The following is a 13,070-nucleotide window of genomic DNA, read 5'->3' as shown; positions in this document are numbered from 1 at the left end:
CTATGAAAGAAAGTGAAGAGGTAGAGAGTAACTCTGGGGGAGGGGAGAGAGAGTTTAAAGGGAAGACTTCTCCAAGGAAATGGAATGTAAGTTGAGGCCTAAAGATTTAAAGTGAGCCAGCCATGTAAAAGGTAAGGGGAAAGTATTCTAGGCACACACACATAAAAATAAACAAATATACCAAAAAAAGTAGAAAGTAAATTAGGTCTAAAATATTAAACAGACTTGTAGTCCCAGGAAGTGGAAACACAATGAGGCTAAAACCTAGAGATAAAGGGGAAGAGTGATAGGAGACAAATTTATCAGAATCTAGGATGTGTAAAGCCTTTAAGGGCACAGAAAAAAATAACTTATATATATTTTAAGAGTTTCTGGAATAGAGGAGGGGAAATTGAGGGGTTTTAATCAAAGTAGTTTACTTGATTACATTTCAAAAAAACCATTCATGCTGCTATGTGGTAAGCAGACTAAAGGGGGTGGTGGTAGTAGAAGCTGTTGAAGTGATCCAGGGGAATGATAATAGTGAACTGGACTAGAAGAACAGTAAAAATGATGCACAGAGGTTAAAAATAGTTGAAATACTATTACAAGATAGAAACAGCAGAACTTGGTGATACATTGGATGTGAAACGTGAGATGAAGGAAGAAGGAATTATAGATAGCTTTAGGTTTTCAACTTGAACCACTGGCATCAGGGTTTTTTAAAGCTCTCTAGACTATTCTAGCGTGCAACCGAGTTTGAGAGCCACTGTCTTGTAGTGGAAAAGCAGACACAAAAAGAAGAAGTAGTAGAGTTTGTGGGGAGTATTGAGTACCTAGTTGAGACCTTGTGGTAAAGCAAAATAAGTCAGCACAGCTGTAGGACTTTTCTCCAGTCCATTTTGCTAATCAGACACAGATATGGAGAAGACAAGTGGTTGAATGGAATCTGAGGGAGATTTGCAAAGCAAATAAAATGGATGAATTGGACAATGGAGTTGGAAGCATTTGCTTCAGGGTGTAACCATAATAGTGGACCAGGAAATTCAAGCTAGTCAGAAGAGAAAAGAGGACACAAGGAGGAGTGCCGAGTATGGGTTAAAGTTAATGGAATGATAGAGCCAATGAATTGGAGATCTCAATGCTGTAGAAGAATTATTATGAGGTGCCAAAGTGAGCTGGAAGAACAAGATACAGTGGTCAAAGAGGCGAGGGTTGAAATTCTGGGGGAGATCTGTTGCTTACTAGTTATGACAAGATATAGGGTACTACCAGCAGAAGTTTTCTGACCGAGTTGTTGAAAGTGAGACCATCCGCAAGGAATGCTAATAATAGGCAGGCAGGAGAAGATGTGAAGAAAAATGATAGTGTTCATTGAATGTGGAAGAATGACCAGGAAGACAGACTCTCAACCAAGAATTATGCACGAAGAACCTACTTTGTTCCAAGTTTGCTGGAGATGCTGGGGAAACAGCAGGGAACAAGACAGACTAAATCTCTAAGCTTGAGGAGTTTATATTCTAATGGAGGGTTTATACCTTGAACCCAAAACCCAAATATTAGGTAATATTAGGTACTGATTAATTATTATGAAAATGATAAACAGTATAATGTAATAGAAAGTGACCAGAGAGGGAGATATTGCTTTACTTAGGTGGTCAAGAAAGGCTTCTCTGAGGAGGTAACATCTGAGTTGACACTGAAATAAGGAGAAGAACTCAGTCATTTAGACATATGGGGACAGAGCATTCCAAACAAGAAGGAACAACAAAGGAAAAAGCCCAGAGATGGAAATGAGACTGACAGGTGCAGAAGACAGAAGAAGGCCAATGTGGCAGAACACAATGAACTATAAGTTAATGCTGGGAGATGGTATCAAAGAATCAAGCAGGACCAGAAATTCAGGAGATTAAAGCAAAAATAAGGGATAATAGGTGGCAGAGGCAAATGGCATGTGCAAAGAGTCAAGTGTTATGTTGTGATGATAGAAGGGATAGAAATGATAAATAATAATAATAATAAATCTAACAAAGAAAATAATTTAAACCAAGAAGTTAGTGCAATTGGAAAATAGATACACATATAAAAGTAGGCTGTGAGAAGAAAATCCAACCAGGAGCAGTGGTGCATACCTGTAATCCTAGTGGTTTGGGAGGCGGAGGCAGGAGGATCCTGAGTTCAAAGCCAGCCTCAGCAACTTATCAAGGCCCTAAACAACTCATCAAGACTCTATCTAAAAATAAAATATTAAAAAGGCTGGGGATGTGCAGCCTCAGTTGTTATATGCCCCTGGGTTCAATCCCCAGTACCATTAAAAAAAAATCAGAAAAGAAAAATTCAGCTGGATGGATTCTCAAGGTCATCTAGCCTCTTGCAACTACTCATATTGTAGACCTCAGACCAGCATCCCCCATTATCAGGGAGTTTAGTAGAAATGTAGACTACAACATTTTCAAAAGAGCCCTAATAATTCACATGCGCATTCAAGTGTTGGAAGCTCAGCTCTACATCAAAGTACTTTCACTATGCTGGAGTCTTTAAGATAACTTTCTTTGTCCAAAATTAAATAAGAAATATATTTTGTCATATTTGGCATATAAATGGGCAGAGATCCTGAAGACAGCCAGTGTTCCTGATCTGGGGAAGAACGTTTACCTGGCATGTGAGCTCCCACCCCTGAGAACACAATTCTTCATCCCTAAGTTTCCCAAGCAGCAATTTGTCTTTGCATGCTAACTTCTTCTCCCCAAGTTTCTCAAGCAGCTCCCTGATCATGCAGACCCAGCAAGAGTAAAGACCCAGTGTGCTATGGAAGCACTTGAATCGAGCTTGTAAAGTGGGCCTAAAGCAGCCAGAGGAAGTGCAGGGAGGAAGTAGTCACACTATTCTGTCTTCAGGCCACAGAAGGCAGAGCCTGAACACAGGATAAAATGCTGCTAATCAGGGTGCTTCAGAAAGCACCACCCTAGAATGTAGGGAGACTCAGCTCAACAGTCTCACAGGGACCTACCAGATGAAACACCTGTTCTTTCCACCAGGATAGGAACTCATTAGTTACTTTCCTACTCTTCGTTCTCCACGGACTCTTTACTCTCAAATTTGTATGAATGATGTGACTTCAAGTTAAACCTCTTCCTGGCACCCACCCCTTTCCTTCTTACCTCCTTCTTCTCTTTATTCCATGTCATGCCTTCAGCCCTAGCTTCCTGTCTACTAAAGAATTTGTTCTTAAGCCCTCTATTCATTTTTTTAAATATTTATTTTATTTTAGTTATTGGCGAACACAACATCTTTGTTTGTATGTGGTGCTGAGGATCGAACCCGGGCCGCACGCGTGCCAGGCGAGCGCGCTACCGCTTGAGCCACATCCCCAGCCCCCCTCTATTCATTTTTAAGACAAAGGCAGGACCTGCTGAAATAACTGAATAGTATCAACTAGATGAGCAGACTTACCTGCCTGCACATTCAAACAGCATTTGGTTAAATCATTTGAGTGGATTTGGGACCTACAAAACCCACAAACATTCCCTGGCAAGTGAAGCTCATATGTTAATGTCCACCCTTTTAAAGTCACATCACTGAAGGTACTGAAGTAGAGTTTGGAAAAGTACCTGCCAGAGGTGCTGCAGAATGGATCCTCCATTGATGAAAGGCTGTGCTAGAGCATACAAAGTTGGGCTGGGATATAGCTCAGTTAGTTGAGCGCTTGCCTTGCAGGCCCAAAGCCCTGGGTTCAATCAATCCCCAGCAAAACACACACACACACACATACACACAAACACACAGAGAACCATAAAAAGAAGTTAGTAAGGTAATTTGAGAAGAGTCTGGGACTAGAAGTCCAGTAACTGCAGTGTAACCTTGGATAAACCACTTTGTCTCTTCATCTGTCAAATAATGTAGTTAAGAGTCTCTCAATGCTTTTTTTGACTTTTGCTTTTGTACAATATCGGGAGGGTCTTGCAGAGCTATGTCTTGTCCTGGGGGACATTTAGGTGACAGAGTAGGAGAAGCTCTGAAACCCACTTCAACCAGAATGGTTCTCCTTTCATCTGCTTTATACATTAAGCTTCCAGGTAAGATTTTGATTTAACAAAGAATCCCTGCTGCTAAAAACAAATAAACCTAGACTACATCAGAAGCTATAAACAGAAAGTCTTGACAAGAGCCCTGTTTAATTTGCCCACCAAAGTGTTTTAAAAGTTTGCTGGATGTTAAACAATATGTTTTTAAAATCAAGATATTTCATAAAAGTCTGGATTTCCAGCTTCTGTTCAAACATTGAGAAGTCTGGCAGCCCTAGGCTGGTATTCCTACTTTGTGACCATCAAATGGAGTTGATGGCAGCTGCCTCCTTTAGAGCCAGAACTTCCTGACTACTGACTCCTGCTTAGCTTCCAGAGGCATCTGAATGGTGACCCCTGCCATCCAGGGCTCTCTTACCATCAGTTTCTTTACTCTTTCACAGTTCTAGGAGACTTAATCCAGAATGTGTTGTTCTAGAAATGGCAGTGACCATACATGAGAAATGTGGTCTATGTAGACAGTGCTTTTTAAAATGTAATGTTCTTATTAAATGTTTTTAATAATGTTCTTATTAAAATGAATATTTGGATTCAGTAAGATCAGAGTGAGGCCTGAGGTTCTGTATTCTTCAAAGGATGTTGCTGATTCATGGACCACACTTATAGAAGTGAGGAAGCCAGTAAACAAGAGAAAGAAGTAGAGAACTGAAAATATAAGAGCCCTCATTTCTGGTCCCAGTTTTCACTGACCTTCACTGAATCGTAGGGGAAATCCTAAATTTTCTGTTCTGTGGGCTTGCTAAGATATTCTCCAAGGAGTTAGTGAGGAGACAAGTAGTTGAACTAAAAAACACTATAAAAAATAATCACGGGAGCTGGGGTTGTGGCTCAGCAGTACAGCACTCACTTGGCATGTGTGAGGCCCTAGGTTTGATTCTCAGCACCTCATATAAATAAATAAATAAATAAAATAAAGGTATTGTGTCCACCTACAACTAAAACAATGAAAACTGAGTTAAAAAAAATAATCAGTATTTGTTTAGTAGGAATTGGGGCTTCTTCCAGGGAACCTGCTGCAATCTTTGACCTGGGATGGCATGGATCATTTCTCAGTTGCTGTGTGCTGATTCCTGGGCTCCCAATAAATGTTTTTTTTTTCTTTTTAGTTGTAGATGGACACAATACCTTTATTTTATTTATTTATCTTTATGTGATCGAACCCAGGGCCTCGCATGTGCTAGGCAAGTACTCTACCACTGAGCCACATCTCCAGCCCTCTGGAGAATCTTACTTTGTTGCTGAAAGTTCTGAGAGTCAGGAAGAGAACAGAGAAGAGATGGAGGGAAAGGAGCAATTTTTTTAAAAAGAAAGATGAAAAAGAGGATGAATAGGAAAGGAAAAGAAGAAGAGGAAACGAGGAGAGAGAAAAAGGAGAAAAAGAAGGATGAGGACATAGTAATGAATGAGGAGGAAGGAGAAGAGGGGAAGAAAAAGGGAGAGAGGAAGGGGGCAAACAGAAAGAGGAAGGGTGGGGGAAGGGGCAAGCTTCAGAGATAAGACTGAGGTTTCCCTAAAGGCTCATTTCTTGCTAGACTCCTCTATCCTCATCTGGCCCCTCCCCAGAGTAGGTCATCCTCACAGCAGGATCCTAAGGTCTTTCCGCTCTAAAATTCTGTGATCTTCTGAATGCTATGGTAACAGGATGACCTGGCTCCATCTGGCCTTCTATGATGATCTGTCTCCTCTTTCTTACATCACACAGCAGAAGATACCACCCACACCCATTCTTCCTCTTCCTGGTATGTTGGATTCACAGAGTTCATCAGGCTGCTGTGGAAACCCTGGGGTGAGGAATAATTTGGCAGAGGAAAGCATCTGGGATGAGGGATAAACTGGGAAGGTGGAGAGAATATATATATATAATTAGCTACCAAATCCTGTTGATTATATTCCTATACCATTTCTTCTCTGTATCTCTTCCTCTCTATATTTGTAACCCCTGTCCTAGGTCAGGCTCTCATTTATGTCTCTCCTGGACCATTATAGCAGCCACCTATGTGTCTTCCCACCTTTAATTTTCTGTCCTCAAATTCATTCTCTCACTGCTTCCATAGTTATATACCTAAAGAACTGCTTGATCCAGATGCTCCCCTGATTAAACCCTTTCAATGACTTCCCTTTGCTTAGAAGATGAAGTTCAAATTCCTAACAAGATATCAACAAGAATCCACAGCCTGACCTTATGTACTCTTCTAACTACTCTTTAGTCCATTGACATAGCCACATTTTCCAATTCATGTGCCCTTTGTAAAAATATCCTCTCAGAACTCCTCTCCCCGCATTTCTGAGTCTGTGTTCTAAGGGGGGGCAGAGTGATCCAAGCAGGTTCCAACTTTCACCACTCTGAATCTTGCTAAAAATTCTTCCATCTCTCTTCTCATGTCTCTTTTGATGCCTGATACTCCACAATTAAACAACAGCTTTTGGGTATGAAGATATTCTGTGGGTCTCTGAAAAATACAAAAATCCTTGAAAGGGGGTGGACAATGGTTTTCAAAAGGATATTTACAAACTTATAGTGAATGGTAAATACTGAAGTAGACTCATGTGAGTGGTAAAGTCAATTAGATGTGTCCTAACCAGATTTTCTTTATTTTTAACAGAAAATATCGGAATAAAAAGCAAATAATAGGGTATTATTTCATGAAAAGTTTATTTAAAATTTGCATGTTAGTTTATATATACATATATAAATAATTTAGAATAATTTACAACTATAAGTATATATATTCCTAACAAGATGTTAATATATATATATATATATATATATATATATATATATATATATATATATATACAACACACACACACACACACACACACACACTAGTGTGAACAGTTTGAAATATACTACTCTAACAGTAAGACAGGTACTTGAACTGGTTATTTTCCCTCTCTTGGACTCAATTTCCTTATCTGAAAAATAGGAATATTAATAGTACCTATATCAAAAAGTTGCTGTGACAAGTAAACAAGTATATGCATGTAAAGTCCTTAGCACAATCCCTGGCACATGTAAGTTCTGATGTTAGTGATTAATTGTGGGGTGAGGGTAAGTGTTTCAGCCAGCTCTTTTTGCTGCTGTGACTAGAAGACCCAAGCAGAACTGTAGAGGTGGAAATGTTTATTTGAGGGCTAATGGTTTCAGAGGTCTTAGTCCATAGAAGGCCAGCTCCATTCCTTGGGGCTCACAGTGAGACTGAACATCATGACAGAAGAGTGTGGCAGAGGGAAGCAGCTCACATGATGATCAGGAAGGAGAGAGAGAGAGAGAGAGAGAGAGAGAGAGAGAGAGAGAGAGATACTCCACTTGCCAGATACAAATATATACCCCAAAGCCATGGCCCCAATGCCCACCTCCTACAGCCACACCCTAACACTTCACTTACCACTCAATTAATCACTGTCAGTGGATCAATTCACTGATTGGCTTAAGATTCTCACAACCCAATAATTTCTTCTCTAAACCTTCTTGCATTTGGGGGGACACCTCACATTGAAACCATAATAGTAAAGGTAGGGTTGAGGGGATTTCAGAAGACCCCTAAGGGTGAAGGACCTTGACAGAACTAATACAAATTGTATGGTATGTTAAAGTAATAATAACCAGGAAGGCTTAGGGCTGACAAGTGTCTGGTGGCTCTAAAGAAGAGTGGAGAGACTGGTGTGAGTACAGTACAGTGAGCCCTGGACACCAGAGTAGGAGATAAAGTCACAGAGTTAATAGGGGTCTGATCATGTAGGGTGTTAGAGATAATTGTAAGAATTAGGCCTTTATTCTTAGTGAGATGAGAGTCAATTGAAGGATATTGAGCAGAAGAATGGCATGTGTCATGCTTTGACTTAACTTTCATATACTCAGTCTGGCATCTACGTAGATAATTGACTGTAGGAGATTAAGGTTCTCCCTTAACAGAGCAATAAGGATGGGATAGGATAATGTAGTATTCCTACTTAAATGATTTAGAAGTTTGTCAGGGGAAGTGATGAGAAGTAACTGATACTAAATGTTTTGAAGGTAGAACCAACAGGACTTCCTGAGGGATTCAATGTGGTATGTGAGAGAAAATGAGTCATTAGGATTTTGGTCTGATAATCTGGAAGGAAGCATCTGGAAGTTGCTTTTAACCAACCAATGGAAAAGTGCTAGAGAAGCAGATCTTGGTTTTTATAATGGAAGTTCAGTTTGGACATAGTAATTTTGAAATGCCTGTCAGACATATGTGTCAAAAAGAAGGTTATCCTAGAGATATAAATTTGAGAATCATTAATGTATAAATGTTATTAAAAGCCATTAGGCAAGATGTGGTTACCAAAGACAGAATATAAATGGAAAAGAGAAGAAGTCCAGTGACTGAACCCTGAGACCCTCCAATAAGTAGCAAGCAACTGGAGAGAAGAGTAGAAAATAGAAAAGTCTAATAAGGAATAAAACTACTAAAGTATGGTATCCTGGAAGCCATGGAAGAAAGAATTTCAAGAACAGAACTGTCAGTTTTGTCAAGTACAGCTCAGAGGAATTCTTTAACAGTTGAGGAGGTCAGCCCCATGGCAATTGATAAAATGGTGGTTTATGTTCTCAGCAAAGAGAGGAAAGGTTTGCTCCCAAATTTAATAATCCCTTCAGTGGCCTATACAGAGGCAATGTGACATCAAGGTTTGGGCTTGAGAGGCACAAGGATCTGGGCTGGATTGGCCAGCAACTTTTTTGTGTTTGTTGTGTCATCTCAGATTTTAAATACACGGAGAAAAGAAGTTGAAACTGAGAGATACATTGGAGAGCCTGGCCCTCTGGTCATAGATGTAGAAGTAATGGCTACCATAAAGTATAGCCAGAAGCATTATTGAGTAGTCTCCCTCCACAAGTAGACCTCCCCATTCTAATATCAGTGTTTAGATGTTCTTATTTTAAAACAGTGAGTCACTGTTTTGAACACTTATACTAAAAACAGTGAATCTTTATAACATTACTATGAAATAAATTCTATAATTATAATATTTTTTACAGATGAAGAAACTGAGGCAGGGAGAGACTAAGTACTTTGTTCAATTGCACATAATTACTAAGTGGTGATCCAGGATTCTAACCCTGCTGTCATCCATTGTCCATACTCCTAACCTCTATATCATGCACTAGCAAATATGGTGTTGGCCAAATTCTGCCTGCATCATGTTTTTTGTACATTTCTATTGGCCTGTTACAAAAGGAAAAAAAAATATGCAACATGGACCTAACGTGTCCCACAAACCCTCAAATATTTACTATGTGGCCCTTCACTAAAAATTTACCAGTCCACATTCAGCACTATAAAATGGGAAACATAATGATTCTAATTGTATTTTTTTTGAGAGAGAGAGAGAGAGAATTTTTTAATATTTATTTTTTTTAGTTTTTGGCGGACACAACATCTTTCTTTGTATGTGGTGCTGAGGATCGAACCCGGGCCGCACGCATGCCAGGAGAGTGCGCTGCCGCTTGAGCCACATCCCCAGACCCCGCTTCTAATTGTATTGTGTAGATCAAATTGTATAATTTATATAAAGTACCTTGTAATGCTAAAAAACACAGCAGTTTTCTATGATTCATGTTATACTCCTGGGCTGGGGATGTAGATCAATGCTATAGTGCTTTCCTAGCATGTGTGAGTCCCTGGGTTCCATTCCTAGCACCCCCTCCCAAAATTATATTTCTTTGGCCATCTGTTTTCTACTTCCTGTACTCTCCCCCAGAGGAATCCCCTTTAGATTTGACTCATGCCAAACTCCTATCTCTTCTTCAACCTTTGGTATAAAGTTACCAGAAATACTCAATCTATACAGCAATGCCAACCATTATTTGTTGAACATTCATATATTAAAAAATAAGTTAAGCTGCTTATGTTGGCACAAGCCTGTAATTCCAGCTACTCAGGAGGTTGAGGCAAGAGGATCATAAGCTCAAGACTAGCAAAGGCAATGTAGTAAGACCCTGTCTCAAATTTAAATAAAATTTAAATAAATAAATAGGTGGAAATGTAGCATAGTGGTAGAGCACTTGCCTAGCATGGGAGAGGCTGTGAAAGTGATACCTAGTACCTCAAAAAAACCAGTAGTACTTTCAGTGGCCTTAAAATTCCTAACTAAATTAAATAAATCAGGTAAGTTCTACCTAAGGAAATCTTGATGGTAAATGGTAAACAAGTGGCTAGATATTTTTTCCCAAATGGCATTCTAAAAATAGCAAGTAAGGGCTTGGGGTTGTAGCTCAGCAGTAGAGCACTTGCCTATCATGTGTGAGCTGTGGGTTTGATCCTCAGCACCACATAAAGATAAATGAATAAAATGAAGGTATTGTATCCATCTAAGCTACAAAATATTTTTAAAAATAGCAAGTAAATATATAATATGTATATCTTCTAAAAGGTAAAATTTGAAATAAGCATCTAGAAAATTTTAGGGAAGCTCTTATTTCCTTTGCTTATTACATGTAAGGAAAAAATATAGAACAGTAGAACTTGAAGATTCCAAAGAAATGCTCTAGTCAAACACCCTGGAGTTAAAGATAAAAATTTGAAACACAGAGACAGGAAGATACTTAAACATGGTGACACAGCAAATGTGGGGCTAGAATCTGGTCCTCTTAATGCATTACCTCTTCTATTACACTAGTGATTGGAAATTACTGTCCTAGGGCTAGATTCCATGATTAGTTTGTCCCACATAATATCAAAATAAATTTGTTCTGACATTTAAAAAGCAGTACATTACACAAATATGCATTTCCAGATTCCATGGGGACAAAAAGCAAATGATCTGACCAGAACAAGTAGAGCTAGGGCTAGGCAATGGCTACCTCTTTTAGACTGGGTATGGGCTTTCCAGTTTGACATGCTTCCAGCCACTCTCAAATGCATCCATCTTATAAGGTTTCTCATGTAACTTACCAACCAAGCACCTATACAAATTTCTGTATGATCTCCCCACCCTACACCTTGCTGCACTCTCACAAATGAGGGCTGGAAGGTCCCTTATCAAGGTTCCCAGGAGGACCATGGACTGAGGAAGCAGATCCATGGACCAGAGTAAAAGTTTGTTTGCTTACTCTTGTCAATTGTTGCAGAGAGACTACTAATTATCTAAGATCAATTTTCCTTTTTTCCCCGGGTATAAATGTGCTCAGTCACCTTTGCTACTACCATAAGTAGCAAATAAGAGGCCAGTGGAAGCTGGTAGGTGAGACTTCCAGGAAAGTTATTTAATAAGGTTATAGTCAGTTAAGCAAGAAACATTTTTGCCCTTGCCACTGTTTTTGATGGGGATGACAACTGGTGCTCCAGGAGCTTTCTTGTGACCTCAAGGATTGATATGGTATGAAATATGGTTTGACTTTCCCTTAAGGCTCCAAATATTAAAATTTTATCACCCTCATGAAGTGCTGAAAAGTATTGGGCCTTTGGGAAGTGATGGGGATCAGATGAGGTACTTAGAGTAGAACCCCTATGATTGAGTTTGGTAACTTTATAGAAGAAGGAGGGAGGCCAAACTGATATATATAGAGAGATGCATAGGTACTATTTATCTCTTGTCATGGGATAAGTATGTGCCACCTTCAAACTCTGCAAGAAAGGCCATCACCAGATGTGGCCCCTTGCCATTGTACCTCCTGAAGCATAAGCTAAAATGAACCTCTTTTCATAAAAACTTAATCAGCCTACTTGAGAACATCATGGTAAGCGAAATAACCCAAACTCAAAAAATCAAGAGTCATATGTTTTCTCTGATATGTGGAAACTAGAGAGGAAAAGGGAAAAGGTGGGGGAAGCTCATGAAAACAGAAGATAGATTAATTAGAGGAAAGGGACCAGAAGGAGGGAGGAGGGGAGTGAAAGTGAAATACTAGAGAATGATATTGGCCAAATTATATTTTTATATTGTGTGTGTATGTCTATGTAACAATGCATCCCACCATTATGCAAAAGTATAATGCACCAATAAAAATATGAAACAAAAAACACAAAAAGTTACCCAGCCTGTGGTATTGTTATTAATAACAGAAAATGAACAATACAAGGATGAAACCCATGTGCTAAGAAAGATGGTGTCACACTACCAACCCTGAAACAACCTACCTCTAAACCTTTCATAAATAATACAAAAATAAATGCCTGTCTTACTTAAGCCACTGTAACATCTTATTTCTGTAATTAGCAGTCAAATATGATTTCCCAAGATAAACCAAGCACAAAGGTTGTTGGTCTTGGGTCAAAAAACAAATACTGGAGAGAACCCTATAACTAACCTCAGTGCACTTCAGCCTCCTTGTCTATAAAATGGAAATAGTAATACATTAATAAAATTCCCCCAAAACATGTCTATATCCTATTCCCTGGAGCCTGTGAATATGTTAGGGTACATTGCAAAAGGGAAATTAAGGTAGGAGATGGAATTAAGGTTGCTAATCAGTGACATTAAATTAGGAAGACTATAATGAATTATCCAGTTAGGCCCAGTATAAACACAAAGGTACTAAATATGGAAGAGAGGGAGAAGAATTAGTGTCAGAGAAATGCAATGTAGAAAACATTTAACAGCTATTGGTGGCTTTGAAGGTGGAAGGAATTCATCAATAAAGGAATACCTCTAGAAGCTGGGAAAAAAACAGGAAACAACACTTTTCTAGAGTCTCTAGAAAGGAATGTAGTCCTCGTGAAACATTAGTTTTAGCCATTGAGGCTGATTTTGACCTTTTACTTCCACAACTATAAGATAATAATAATTGTGTTGTTTAAAGTCAACAAGTTTGTTGTTCAGCAGCAACAAGAAACTAAAATACATAGTAGGTGATTTATAAATGATAAATACAAAATTATTTTCTTCTTGCAGTGTTGTGGATTGAACCCATGGCCTTATGCATGCTAGGCAAGCACTATATCACTGATCTACATCCCCACCAATTAAATTAAATACTTGCTGAAAAAAGAAGACACTTCATTTGATCATTTCATTTCATTTTGCAAACTAGTACCA

At 38.9% G+C, this 13,070-nt stretch overlaps 1 protein-coding gene and 1 pseudogene across 3 annotated transcripts in view; one reads left to right on the top strand and one right to left on the bottom strand.

Moving 5' to 3' along the window:
• Arhgef9 (Cdc42 guanine nucleotide exchange factor 9) overlaps positions 1-13,070 on the bottom strand; it is a 349,964-nt gene that overhangs the window by 154,079 nt on the left and 182,815 nt on the right. The gene's annotated exons all lie outside the window — the stretch shown is intronic.
• LOC143639316 (small ubiquitin-related modifier 2 pseudogene) overlaps positions 1-13,070 on the top strand; it is a 52,046-nt pseudogene that overhangs the window by 720 nt on the left and 38,256 nt on the right.

This window comes from Callospermophilus lateralis, chromosome X (genome assembly GCF_048772815.1).
Source record: "Callospermophilus lateralis isolate mCalLat2 chromosome X, mCalLat2.hap1, whole genome shotgun sequence".
Classification (NCBI taxonomy): Eukaryota; Metazoa; Chordata; class Mammalia; order Rodentia; family Sciuridae; genus Callospermophilus; species Callospermophilus lateralis.
Note: the sequence above shows the minus strand (reverse complement) of the source record. Positions and strands in the feature narration are given on the sequence as shown.